Here is a 14,282-nt window from a genome sequence, read left to right as displayed (position 1 = left end):
GAGAGAGAGAGAGAGAGAGAGAGAGAGAGAGAGAGAGAGAGAGAGAGAGAGAGAGAGAGAGAAGTTCCAAGGACCTCAATAGTTTGACCATAGAACAAAGACTATAATCTGAAAGAATAGATGTGAGTCTCTCTGACTGGTCACTCACTGGGAGAGTCAAGTCAATTGCAGTCAAATCTTCCACAGCAGAAGTGGACAATGGGCCTTCTGGGGAACCTTCCTCACTGTAACACAAAGAGGCTAGATTTTGACATAGCATCTTTGTCCAGCACAAAGCTCTGTACTCTGGAGTTTGTGATGGTGGGTATGTTTCTTGGTCTTAAACCATGATGGATCCAGGCAGCAATGGTGCTGAGTTGGTGGTAACAGCTCTAATAATACCTTGAGTCCAGTTAGTCTCACTGGATTATGAACTCAAGCATGAAAAGTTCCATCAAAAGCTTCCAGTTAATAGCCCTAAGCAGAGACGTTTTAATTTGCAAATCTTTCATGTCTAAGGGGTAGCCTTTGGGAATAGACCAAGTCAGTAAAAATAGAAAGCTTTCTTTAAGGGCAGCACTGGTCAGTATTATGGGAGTTGCTCTTGAATTCTGCCCAAGAACCCAAGAACAGAGAAACTTCATCTATCCTTGATTTTGCATCATTGGCACTGGGGCTAAGAGCAAACATAGCACCCCTGTGTATACCACTAGGTTCCAACTTAACTAGGTTTATTACTTAATTTTACCTGCCAACTTGATACAAGGTAGATAGATGACCTTCAAACAGAGTCTCTATAAAGAATAATCCACATCACATTGGCTATTAAGCTTGCCTGTGGAAAATTGTCTTGATTTATAATTGATATAGGACATAGCCTATTATGGGCAGTACCATTCCCTAGGCATGGAGTCCTAAACATCACAATAGAGGAGAAAACTAGTTACAACCAAGCACATATGGATGTGGTTTTTTGTTGTTTGTTTGTTCATTTTCCCTGTACTCTTGACTTTAGATATGATATGACTGACTTCTAGGGCTCTTGACTTGACATTCCAGAAATGATGGGTTATAATGTGGAATTGTTAGCCAAATAAATATTTTCTTCCTTAAATTTTTTTTTTGGTCAGCATATTTTATCACAGCAACAGAAACTAAACTAGACAAGCCTGGGCTTATAAGGAAAGCATTTCATACCAGGATCCCTTGAAAAGGCCGTGATCGCTCTGTTTGGCGGGGAGAAGACAGAGTGGTGGTGGTCTTTACTATGTCATTTTTCATTTGACCAGTGAAGCTTCCTTGGCTCTTCCCCCACTGTTAGTCATGGAATTCGTGTCAATTCATCCTAAAGTAGGAACATTATCCCAGAGAACCACAAAGATCCATGGATTAGGCATTCAATTTTAATAAGAGAACAATAGCAAGCTTATAGCTTCTCTTTCAAAATGGATGTTCCTGGTGCATCACACAGTGAAACCAAAAACCCTAGAGAGGAACATCTGGGTAGCACCTATCTCTGTTTGATGGATGCTGCAATCAATAAAAATCATGAACGTTGTGACTTGCAGAGACTTACAGTTCAGAACACTCATTAGAGTTATGGACCCTATAGTGGTTTAGATTTGAAAATGTAGGGAATGGCATCAGGAGTTGTGGCGTTATTGGAATAGGGGTCGCTTTGGTAGAGGAAATATGTCACTGGAGGTGGGCTTTGAGGTTTTAAATACTCAAGCCAGTCCCAGCACATCTCTCGCTCTGTCTCTCTACCAGTCTCTGTCTCTCTGCCTGTCTCTTTCTGTTTCTGTCTGTCTCTCTCTTTCTCCTTCTCTCCCTCTCCCCCTGCTGACTGCTTCTCCAGATGTGGAAGAACACCCAGATACCTCTTTAACACTATGTCTGTCTGTGTACTGCCATGCTTCCCACCATGACAATAATGGACTAAAGGTCTGAAACTGTAAGCAAGCACCTATTAAATGTTTTCCTTTATAAGAGTTTCCATGGTCACAGTGTCTCTTCAAAGCAATAGAACTCTGACTAAAACAGATATCAAAATAGAGAGTGTGTTGTAACATCCAAGGCAGCTTTGAGAATAACAACTTGCAACTCAGCCCATAGAAAAGTCAAACAGAATTTCAGAATTCCCAAAGAAGGCACACCATGGATCTGCAATACCTAGCCCAAAGGAGGGAAAGGATTTTAAAAACAAAACAAACAATCAAGCAAACAAAACCCAGCATTGTCTTCCTTGAGTGCAGACAAAAGTGAATGCTGTGACTGTGACTAGGTAGGTCTGATAAATATTGGTTAGCTCTTAAGCCCTTGATTTTGTTAGGACTTGTCATCTACTCTTGAAAATGAAGGTGTGGTAACACTTAAGTTACAGAAATCAAGCTGAGACTTTTAATTTGCCCATAGACAAGACACTATCTATATAATAAGTGTATTTGATAGCTAAGAGGAGTGGAACTCTAGATCCCAAGCATACATGGGCAACAAGATTCAGTTGTTCCCATGACACAAAATGTTCAGGAATTAATTGTACCTGCTGTGGAATCTGTTTTGCAGACCATGTAGGAACTTGAAGGTCAAGACTTATATCGCAAGGCCTCAGTGTTTGGTTTAGTATTCCTCCAAGCATACATGAGCTTCTCAGACACCACTCAGGTTTTTACATGCCCCATTAGTGGTCTCCACCTTAGCTCTTCTCAAGAAGATCTTGCCAGGCATTTAAGGGACAGTCAAGTGTAGCATCGACCCCTTTGTAGGCTGAGATGTAGAATCAGCAAACAACAGAGCATTGAACTGATTCAAAGGATCTCATCTCAAAACTGGTTTCCTTTCCCCATTGCCCCCTGCCTCACCCCATGAGCTTAATCTGCCTAGCTTCTACACATCTATGTAGGTTCCTGTAGCTAACATAGTCAAAACAGTATGATTCTTTCTCCAAGATTTTCCAAGATACTGAATGGATATGTGTGTGGTCCTTAACCCCCATAGGGACAGAAAGACCTGTGCTCCATTTCTAGTCCTTTGTCCTTTACATGGATGGCTGAGGAGAGAGAGAGAGAGAGAGAGAGAGAGAGAGAGAGAGAGAGAGAGAGAGAGTTTTCTCATTATCACCCATAAACTCACCTAACAGCTTGAATCTTAGTCAACATCTCAACCATGCTTTCCCATAAGGCTGTCTGTCAGAGAAATCTCTCCAAGAGAGTCAAAGCTCTCTCTTAGCAGTCAGTACTTGCTATTTAAAAAGAAAAAAAAAAAGAAAGAGAAATAAATAAAAAATCAGAGATCTTTTCCTGTCATCTGCAAATGGATTTTAGGCTGGCCCGGGTGCTGGAAGGGCTGAGCTGTTGCTGTTCTTCCTCAGGACGTACTACAAGCCCACCCCTCATTTCCTAAGCAAAGCAGCCAGATCTCTCATGGCTTCCCGATTACACTGGCAGTGTGAGCAGCTTTCTTAGTAAGATGCTATCTCTGACTTGTCTGAAAGAACAAAGGATGGCCTCGGCTGTCACAGTGGAGGAGATTTGCATCTGACCTCTTAGAGGGTGAGAAAGCTCACCCACTCAGAGAGGAGTTTCCAGCTATCTTCAAACTTACTTCCTAAAATTCAGCTTGCAGTGACCTTCCCAGACTCAGGCTGACCATAAAGTGGAGGACAGTTTACTCCCTTGTAAATCATAAGATTTGCCAGCTCACTATCCGCTCCCATGGATTTCTTCTAAATCCTGTTTATTCACGTGTGCACAGGTCCTCATCTTTCTCTTCTAAAAAGGCAAGTCTGTCAGCATCCTACATTCTTTGTCCAGATAATGACAGATCTGCCATTATCATACTTTTCAGCTTGCTGTGGTTTCACGGATGCTGGGGAAGACTCATAGTGTCTTAGATATAAGATAAAGGACTGTTTTATACTCATACTGTAGCAAGATCCAAAGGGTCCGTGTTTTTAGTATCCCTCAAGTCTTACTTGCAACAGGGAATGCAAAAAGCGACCGATGATATTCATTCACGCCATAGCCTGGGCTACAGAGGTAGAGCCTGAGTGTAGGGTTAGTCTTAGTTCCTTCTCCATTGCTGTGGTAAGACACCCACCATGACCAACTTAGAAAAGGAAGTGTTTATTTGGGGCTTGGCTTCAGCAAGTGAGTCCATTACAGTTGTGGGGCATGGCAACATGCAAGTAGTCATGACATTGGGGAAGTGGCTGAGAGCTTGATCCACAAGCAAGAGGCAGAGTTGGGATTGGAGGAGCTAAATGGGACAGTAATGGTGTTTGAAACCTCACTACCCCCTGACTCCAGGAACAAACCTTCCCCAACCAAGCTACACTTCCTAATCTTTTTCAAACAGTTCCATCAACTAGGGACCAAGTATTCCAACATATGACCACATAGCCATTCTTATTCAAACCACCACAGGAAGCTAAAGCTTTTATACTGGTCAGTAGCAATATCCCCCACCCTGCACCACTACCCCCATAAACAGTATTCTAACTTCCAAAGATCTTCCCCCGTGAGCATTCCATACAAGGAACAAAGGGGAAGCCAATGCTTTGCTCACAAGGTATGCAGAAATTGGAGAGCCCTGTGGAGAACTGTCTTCTTTAGAGCAGAGAAAGCTTAAAGAAAAATCTATAAGCATTTTTACCTGCAGATAAAGTCGAATTTAGGTTTTGCCAGAACGTTTAACTATGGGAGGATGACCTGGTATCTTAGTCAGTGTTCTATAGCCGTGAAGAGACACCATGAACCCAGCAATTCTTATAAAGGAAAGCATTTGATTGGGGCTGACTTACAATTTTGGAGGTTTAGTCCATTGTCACCATGGCAGGAAGCATGGTAACATGCAGTGAGGCGTGGTGCTGGAGAAGGAACTTGGAAATTCTACATCCCAATCTGCAGGCAGCAGGAAGAGTGAGACGCTGGACCTGGTTTGAGCATTTGAAACTCTAAAGCCTATCCCCAGTGTCTTAGTCAGGGTTTCTATTCCTGAACAAAACATCATGAGCAAGAAGCAAGTTGGGGAGGAAAGGGTTTATTCAGCTTACACTTCCATACTGCTGTTCATCACCAAAGGAAGTCAGGACTGGAACTCAAGCAGGTCAGGAAGCAGGAGCTGATGCAGAGGCCATGGAGGGATGTTCTTTACTGGCTTGCTTCCCCTGGCTTACTCAGCTTGCTTTCTTATAGAACCCAGGACTACCAGCCCAGAGATGGTCCCACCCACAAGGGGCCTTTCCCCTTGATCACTAATTGAGAAAATGCCTTATAGCTGGATCTCATGGAGACATTTCCTCAACTGAATCTCCTCTCTCTGTGATAACTCCAGCTTGTGTCAAGTTGACACAAAACTAGCCAGTAAACCCAGTGACATACTTATTTCAACAAGGCCACATCTCCTAATGGCTCTTAAGTAGCACCACATCCTGATTATCATTCATTTAAATACATTATCCTCTGGAAGCCACTCCTCTACTCAAACCACCTACCTGGGATGAAGTTTGACATTCATCTTAAATTTCATTAGATGACTAACTCTAGTACCTAATATTCTAGAGGATCTAACACATTACCCATGAATCACTAGAGTTTCAGTTTCATGGGCAAAGAAAACGAATACCTTGCATGTCTTTGTAACAGGAACTGATGATATATAAAGATAATACAAACATGATGCCCTTGTTTTTAATATCTGAATAGTATTCCATCATGTAAATGAACCACATTTTTCTGTATCAATTCTTCAGTCGAGGGACATCTGGGTTGTTTCCAGCTTCTGTTCATTATGGATAAGGCTACTATGAACATGGTGGTGCACATATCCTTGAGGTATGTGTTGGTATCAGGACCTCTGAAACCCATGGTATCCATGGCATCTGAAACCATAGGCAGAACCCGCACACCTGTTGCCAAGGCAACAGCCACTATATTCCTAGAATCTACTTGGCTCACCTCCCACCTTTACCTGTAATTATGACATCATCTATAAATAAAGGCCCCCCGATCAATCTCTCTCTCTCTCTCTTTCCCCCTTCTCTTTCTGCCACCACCTTTCCCTCCCCACCCCCCACCCCCATCTCTCAATAACCTCATGTGGAACTGTTTGGCCTGGTGTGGACCTTCTGAAGCTGTGCGACGGTGAAGATCATAACAGTATGGTAGGGCAACTTTTGAGTATATGCCCAGGAGTGGTATAGCTGGGTCTTCAAGTAGAACTATTTTCAGTTTTCTGCGGAACCACCAGACTGATTTCCAGAGTGGTTGTGCCAGCTTGCAATCCCACCAGCAATGGAGGAGTGTTCTTCTTTCTCCACATCTTCTCCAGCATGTGCTATCACTTGAATTTTTGATCTTAGCCATCCTGACTGGTGTGAGGTATAATCTCAGGGTCATTTTGATTTGCATTTCCTTGATGACTAAGCATGTTAAACATTTCTTTAAGTGATTCTCAGCCATTCAGTATTCCTCAATTACGAATTAGGGGAAGGATTGAAGAAGCTGAAGGAGAGAACTAGGAAGACCAGGAGTCTTAGTTTACCCAGACCCCAGGGAGCTCCTAGAAACAGAGCCACCAACCAGGGGCATACATTGGTTAGTCCGAGCCCCCTGGCACAGATATAGCAGAGATCTACCTGGTCGGGCCTTAGTGGGAGAAGATGTGCTTAATCCTCTAGAGACTTGAGGCCCTAGGGAAAGGGGACAAAGTCCTGGTGTTGGGGAGAGCACCTTTTCAGAGGCAAGGGTGAGGACAAATGGGATGAGGAACTGTGGGAGGGGGCCCTAGAAAGGGGGGCAATGAATAGAATATAAATAAACAAAATAATAAAAGATGAAAACAAAAAACAAAAACAAAGCAAACAAAGCTGACTGTGAGGACTCAGGACGTTCATGCTTCCTTTGATCATCAACCAAGCATTAGACAGTGTTCTAGATGGATATGTGTGTGGTGGTTTGAATATGTTCGGCCCACAGGAAGTGGCACTACTAGTCGGTGTGGCCTTATTAGAATAGCTGTGGCCTTATTAGAATAGGTATGGCCTTATTAGAATAAGTGTTGAAGGAAGTATGTCACTGTGTAGGCTGACTTTGAGGTATACTAGTACTTGAGCTCCAATCAGTGCAGAAGAGAGCCTCCTGGCTGACTGCCTAAGACAAAGTCTCCTCCTGGCTGCCTTTGGATCAAGATTCAGAACTCTTAGCTTTTCCAGGACCATGTCTGCCAGCACACTGCCATGCTTCCCACCATGATGATAATGGACTGAACCTCTGAAACTGTAAACCAGCCCCATTTATATGTTGTCCTTTACAAGAGTTACCTCGGTCATGTTGTCTCTTCACAGCAATGAAACCCTAAGACAATAGGCAAAAAGATGAGGCTTATATTTCACTTATTTTTTGATACAGCACCTTGTTATATACCCTGGATTGCCTGGAACCCATCGCTCTCTTATTTTGGCTTTGTGAGTGCAGGTGTGTGGCACCACATTAGGCTTTAGAAATTTAAAGAAAAATCACAACCTTCACTATTTTCCTAATTTGTTTATTTATATTTATTTATTTATTTAGGTACATAAATGTGTGTCCTACGGCAAGAGCACAGAGGTCAGAGTCCTGGGTGTCAGTCAGGCTCAACAGCAGGTACTTTACCTACTGACACATCTTGCAAGTCACTGTTTTAAAAGTGTTATGTGAATCTAAAATATGTAAGCATTTAAAAAGTATTTTTATTTTATTAAGAGAGATTCTCTTTATTATGTAGCTCTAGTTGTCCTGGAACTTGCTATGTAGACCAGGCTAACCTTGAACTCAAAGTAATCCACCGACCTCTGCTTCCTGAGTGCTTTGTACTACCACAGCCAGCTTAAAAGGTTCTTTTTGTTTTGTTTTGTTTTGTTTTGTTTTGTTTTTTTGCCAGCGAGAGAGTTCTGGGGTTTAGAGCATTGAATGCTCTTCCACATGACCTGAGTTTGATTCCCGGCAACCACTTGGTGGATCATAACTGTGTAATACAATAATCTTGGGAGTTGCAATGCCCACCTCTGAACTTCCAATACCAGGCATCCAAGTGGCAAAACACCCAGACATATAAAATAACCTTTCTCTAAAGTGTTGTATTACCCACATACTGTTGAAGTTTTTTTTGTTGTTTTGGGTTTGAGTGCAATTTTAACAAAAATACAAAATTAAATCTGGAAGGTGGGAAATTTGAATTGACGAGGGTAAAATGAAAAACAGGTTGCATCAAGATGTGAAATGTACGGAGAGATCCCCAAAATGTGCACATGTAAGCTAACAGTGACCAAAAGTAAATTAACCTAACCTGTGATTATAATATCACCACAGTTGTCACTGCATCTGGGGCATCTGAGGAGACTGTAGAGTACCGGGACTCTTCAGTCAGAGCCTCAAGCCTACAGACATGGGAAATAGGCTGTAAATTAGGGACTGACCAAAAGGAAGACCTCTTTTCTTAGGAGATGAACTTTCAGAAAGAATTTTGTTAATATCAACAGTCTTTTAATGATCTCTGTGGTTAGGCCCAGAGTACTGTCTATCCCTGTCCTAGTTGAGTCCTGGACAAGTACCCAGCCAAGGGCACAAAAGAGGGGGGTCAGAATGCCAAGAAGGATAGACATCTTAGCACTTCCCTAGCAGAGCTATGCATCTGACACAGGGCTGCATCTGTCTGAAAGAGGAAAAATGTTTTCCTAAATAGAGTGTTGTGTTCTTTGGCTTTGATTGTCAACTTGGCACAACATAGAATTCACCTCAAAGGGAAGGAATCTCTGTGAAGAACTGCTTAGATCGAGTCCACCTATAAGCCCGTGTGTGTGTGTATGGGGTTGGGGGTAGATAGTCTTGAAGCTAATTGATGCAGGAAGACCCAGTCTACCATGGGTCACACCATTGCCTAGTCTAGGTCCTGAACTATATGAGAGTACATAAAGCTAGTTGAGAGCAGGCAGGCAGCCCAGGTCCACTTGTTCTTCTTCTCTCTTGACTGTGGATGTGATGCTACTGAGTTCTGCAAGCCTCTGTAGCTACTACATCCCCACAGGATATCTGGCACCCTAGAATTATAAGCCAAAAGAACCCTTCTCCCCTAAAACTGCTTTTGGTAGAGTGTTTTGTCAAAGCAACAGAAATGAAACCAGAACAAGAACCTAGACAGAGAGGGTACCATTTCTTACCTACATAAAAGCCTGTGTGGGTGGGCTATTACTGTGAAATGTGACCACACTCAGATCCTGAAGTGCTAAAACTCAGAGTGCCCATTGAAATTCTATGAAAGTAGTTTGACGATAAATAAAAGATGGCATTACTTCATACAGTGGGTAGTAAACATATGGAACTCATTATCCTCAAGATGTTGCGTAGTCTACAAATATAAATAGGATAAAGAAAGATTTAGATAAATCCACACTGGTTAGATTCATGTGAACGGCTAGAGTATTGTTAGAAACACACAGGGAACATGTCCAAGTACTTTCAGGAAAAAAAATACCATGTTTATATTCAAAGTGTCCTGCAGTTCCAGGGCCATAAACTGAGCAGAGTGACTGTCTACCAAGAGAATTCCTCAGGGAAATCAACAGTAACCAATTTTGACACCCCTGGGTGTTACTCTGCTGTGTGATAGAGCGCTGCCTTCATATCCAAAGCTCTCACTCTAGAGCAGTCTTTCATACAATCTCAAAAGAAGTTTCTCCTCTTCCCTTTTCTTGTCACTTATGATGCAGTTTTACTGGACGGTAAGGAAGTGCTTTCCTAGACCAAGATGACAACTGGTATAGGCAAGGCCACCTGTTTGTAACTCAATTTGATTTGTGAATAACAGTTTTGGTCTTCAGGGAGGTCGACACAAGTTCCCTACATTCCATTGCCCCCCAGAAAACCAGCTGTACACTTAACAATCTCATGTGGAATCATGGGCTAAAAGGAGAGAAGCAAGTTCTGGTATCAGTGTTGGGTAAGGCTGCAAATGAGCTGACTCCCAAAGTCAGGGAGCTTCAGGCCCATTCTGGAACCTCTCAGAAATAGGTCTGTTTAGTTCCCATCTCTGGGCCACTCAATGCAACCTCAGAGGCAAACCCAAAACATCTACAACTCTAAGTACAAGCCTATGACCTATCTATAGATGTGGAACATATCGTTCTCTTCCTCCAGTCCAATGTCTACTTCGCCAATCATCATTGATTGATACCAGTGCATCATTCCTTTTCCCAAAAATGATGAATTGGAAAATTCAGGAAGTCTTTCCACAATGCACAGTAGGACAATGCACTGTGGCATAGTAATCCAATCTCTGTCCATTCTGGATCAGTCAACCTGATGCAAGCTCTACAGAGTCTAGTTCTCTTTTGTGCTCTCATTGGCTAGCATGATTTCCTGCTTTTCCTTACAGACTCCAGTTTTGTTTCTAAACAATAACGCACACAAACCTCTAAATGAGTAAACAATACTTCTGGGGAAATATCGTCTAAATTCACACTTTAAAGAGAACTAATATTTTTGGCAAGAAATAATGTGTGGTCCTGTAAGTACAAAACGCATCACTGTTGTTTAATAACTCAAAGGCCCCATGAACTGACAAGCACTAAGTCGGAACAATGCCTTTGCTTTTGTTTGAGTTCCTATGTGATATGACAGATCTGACAGTTCTCATGAAGTCAGCAAACTATCTTCTCTAAGGGTAAATTCCTGCTTTCATCTCTAAGACCAAAGCATTGCCTATAATTTTTAAAGCATAGGGATTTCCTCTTGCTTCTGCTCAAGACTTCCAACAATCTTAGAGTGGAATTTCAGCTCAGGCTGCTGTTTAGCAGAGTCTGATGCTTAATACATTTTAAAATATACTTTAATGGTTCTTTTTTTTTTTAACTTTAACACCTGAAAGTTCAGGACAGGTGTCATAATAACGTCTGGCTGCTTACCAAGCGGATTTCTCCTTTAGTTGCCTCATAATTACAAGGGATCTGGATCAGTTTAAAACTTGATTCTTTCAAGAACAAGCTTGAAGAATAGACATCTCTCAAAAGCAAACCTATAAAAGGCCAGCAAGCCTGTTAGTCATGTGCAACCACACTAATAATCTGGGAAATAAAACTCAAAACCATGATGGCATATCAACTCATCCCATTCAGAATGACAATCATCAAAGAAAAATAACAAGTGCTGGCAAGAATGAAAAGAAATTCCTATTTTGGTAGGAATATAAATTAATACAGCCGTTATGATAAACTGTTTGGGGGTCCCCTTCAAAAAAAAAAGAAATAGAATTAGGATAAGATCCACACATGTTTACATACTCAAAAGAAAACAAGTCAGAGGGTATTCACAGTCTCTCAACTGTCTGGTTGTAGGTCTCTGTTAATTGCCAAGTCAGAGGGTGTTCACAGTCTCTCAACTGTCCGGTTGTAGGTCTCTGTTAATTGCCATCTACTGCAGACAGAGGCTTTTTGGTAAAACCTGAGCGAGGTACTGATCTATGGGTATAATTAACCTGTGGGTATAGCAATGTCTTTCGGAGTCACTGTATTGCTATGCTCCTTTAGGAAAATAATGTAGTAGGTTTTCCCTTAGGTCCATGACCTATCTAGCCTCAGGTTTTTGGCCTCTTAGTGGTGTCAGATATGGGTTCCTTCTCATGGCATGAGCCTTGAATCCAATTTTAACATGTGATTGTTTACTCCTATAACATTTGTGCCACTATATCTTGCAGGCAGGTTACTTTTGTAGGCTACGGGCTTTTTAGCTGGATGCTATTCTTTGGTAGCATGAAGAGAACCTTCCAGCAACAGGATGCTAGTCAGAATGAGTGAGGATTTTAATTAGGCAGAAGTTCTGACTCCCTACGTTTAGTGACATAAGTATATGGTGTCTTCAGCAATAGGACTGTACCACTGGATATGGAGAATAATCAGTAACCTTGGCAATAGCCTTCGGTGCTTGTGGAATCCATGGGAGCCCTCTCCTCTGGCCAACAACGCAGTGGGATGTAACCCATTACTGGCAGTGGAGATTTACCTGGTGGTAAAGATATCTATTTGAGGCATTGACTCCATTTAGAGTCCTATAATATATGTATACACTTAAGGAAGCTTCTACAGTAGCAGGTTTCCATGTGCTTTTTTTTTTTTTTTTTGGAAAGGTTATTAGTGTCAGTTGTGCTTACATTTCCTCCTTACCGTTCTCTCCCATTCTCCTTCCTATTGAATCCTAGTTTCATTCTACTCTTGTCTCTCTATAACACTATCTTCTATTTTTCCTTTCCTTGGGAATCCCCTCTGCCATGCCTGGTCCCTTAGTAGCTATTTAACCTCTGTGATTATTGAATTGAGGCAAACATGCCAAACATTTAATTAACATCCACATATAAGAGAAAACATGCAGCATTTTTCTTTTTGGGTCTGGGTTACCTCACTTAGAATGAGTGTTTCTAGCTCTAGCCGTTTACCTTTGCAAATCTCATATGTTAGTTTTCTTAACAACTAAATAATAAACCATTGTGTATTATTATACATTCATTAGCTGAAGATCACATAGGCTTAATATGATGATAATATGAAGAACAACTTCTAGTTGTTCTTCATTACATGGTTTCTTCCTTCCTCATGGCTGCAGCCCGCACTCCCCCCCCCCCCATGTGTATGTGTGTGTGTGTGCTCACGTGCACACAGTGCATTTTCTTAATTAGTGATTGACATGAGAGGGCCCAGCCTATTGGGGATATTAAGGATGTTGCTGCCTTTGGACAGGTGATCCTGAGGTGTATATAAGAAAGCAAGCAAGCTGAGCAAGTCAGTAAGCAGCACTCCTCCATAGCTATTTCTCTGCTTCTTTCTGGCCTCCATGTTCCTGTCCTGAGTTCCTTCCCTGGCTTCTGTCAGTGATGGGCTTATATCAGAACATGCTCAAGAATATCATCATGTGAGGAGAATTCTTAGTGCTCATAAGAACACTCCAAGAAAACAAGAGTCTTGGGACCTCAGTGTCTTTAAACCATGGAATGTATTTTCATATTCCTCCCAGGTTTAACAGATAGGAATGCATTTATTTCAGAGTATTTCTTATTGCTTGTTGATGTAATTCAATTAAACGTTGACCCGATCCTTTCTATATGGCTATGGAAAAACACATTTTTGCCATGTGTGCCTTTGTGACTGGATTCAGCTTGAATTTATGAGAAATTTACTTATGTGACCTTTCTTTAAGTAAAAATTGTCTGAGGCTTTGAATAAATTTGGTTATTACATGAGACTTTTGGTCTCATTTATTGGCTCCCAGGTCCTACTGCCTCTAGAGTGGCGATAGACTTATAAACTATAAGGTGAAATAAACTCTTTCCTCTTCAAGTTGCTTCCATGGTATTTTTGTCACATGTTAGAAACTCTAACTAGAACATCAGTTCTCATGGGATGGAGGAGCTCTTGGTTTAGGTTGTTTGACTATTTTATGGAATGCTATACCAACCACAATTTCAAGTCACCAACATGTTATTACCAATTTAATAGTTGTCTTATGAGAACCAGTTACAAACTGACCCATCGCAACACTAGATACATACCATAGACGTTTCTCTAAGTTTCTCTTATTCGTCAATGTTCAACTTGATTGGGTATCTCTCTCAATGTATTACTTTTGGCCATGATTTTACAAGAGCAATGTGCACTTGCCACAGTCAGTGGGATATTTCTAACAGCAATGTAGGAGGAGAAAAAAAAACAGTAGAATGTCAGAATTATACGTACACATTTTAAACAATGGAAGCAATCAAAACTGTTTCTCTTGTCACTGACATTAAAAGAAATAAACAAAAAGCGCATGAAATATCTATTAGCAGCTGTATCAATACTTTGATGACCAACAAGCATTGTTTAGTCGTTTTACATAATACAGCAGTTTGTTATTTAGATACACTTTCTAATGACCACTTAAGAGATTTGTTCTTTTATGGCTCATGTATAACACATTATACTATTTTCCACTTTGAATAAAGGCAAAGAATCCCACTAGACAGCTTTTTTTCCATATCAACCTTTTATTTTCAGCACTTGCTGGTGCTGAGACATATAAAACTAGGACACTGATCTCATGAGTTGAAATGCATAACTTTAATGACATCCATTTTGCCTAGTTGGGAAACTTTTTAATAACTCTTGATACTTAGCTGTGGCCCAGATGGACAATAGTGTTGGAGAACTGGTTGTGGATAAACTTAGCACAGTATAAATTCAAGAAACTATATTAGTTACTGTCTGTCCTGAGATGAGAAACAAGGTGGAATCCAATTCCTTC

At 41.3% G+C, this 14,282-nt stretch overlaps 1 long non-coding RNA gene across 1 annotated transcript in view; it reads right to left on the bottom strand.

Moving 5' to 3' along the window:
• The window catches only part of LOC110304376, a 12,798-nt gene extending 7,123 nt beyond the window's left edge, over nucleotides 1-5,675 (bottom strand). The window contains exons 1-2 of the long non-coding RNA XR_002379075.2: nucleotides 5,605-5,675; nucleotides 1,177-1,324 (exon numbers count right to left, since the gene is read on the bottom strand). This is a non-coding gene — a long non-coding RNA (uncharacterized LOC110304376). The remainder of the gene's footprint in view (nucleotides 1-1,176; nucleotides 1,325-5,604) is intronic.
• Between the last annotated feature and the right edge of the window lie 8,607 nt (nucleotides 5,676-14,282).

The sequence above is a fragment of the Mus caroli genome, chromosome 1, assembly GCF_900094665.2.
Source record: "Mus caroli chromosome 1, CAROLI_EIJ_v1.1, whole genome shotgun sequence".
Lineage (NCBI taxonomy): Eukaryota > Metazoa > Chordata > Mammalia > Rodentia > Muridae > Mus > Mus caroli.
This window is presented reverse-complemented; position numbering and strand designations above follow the sequence as displayed.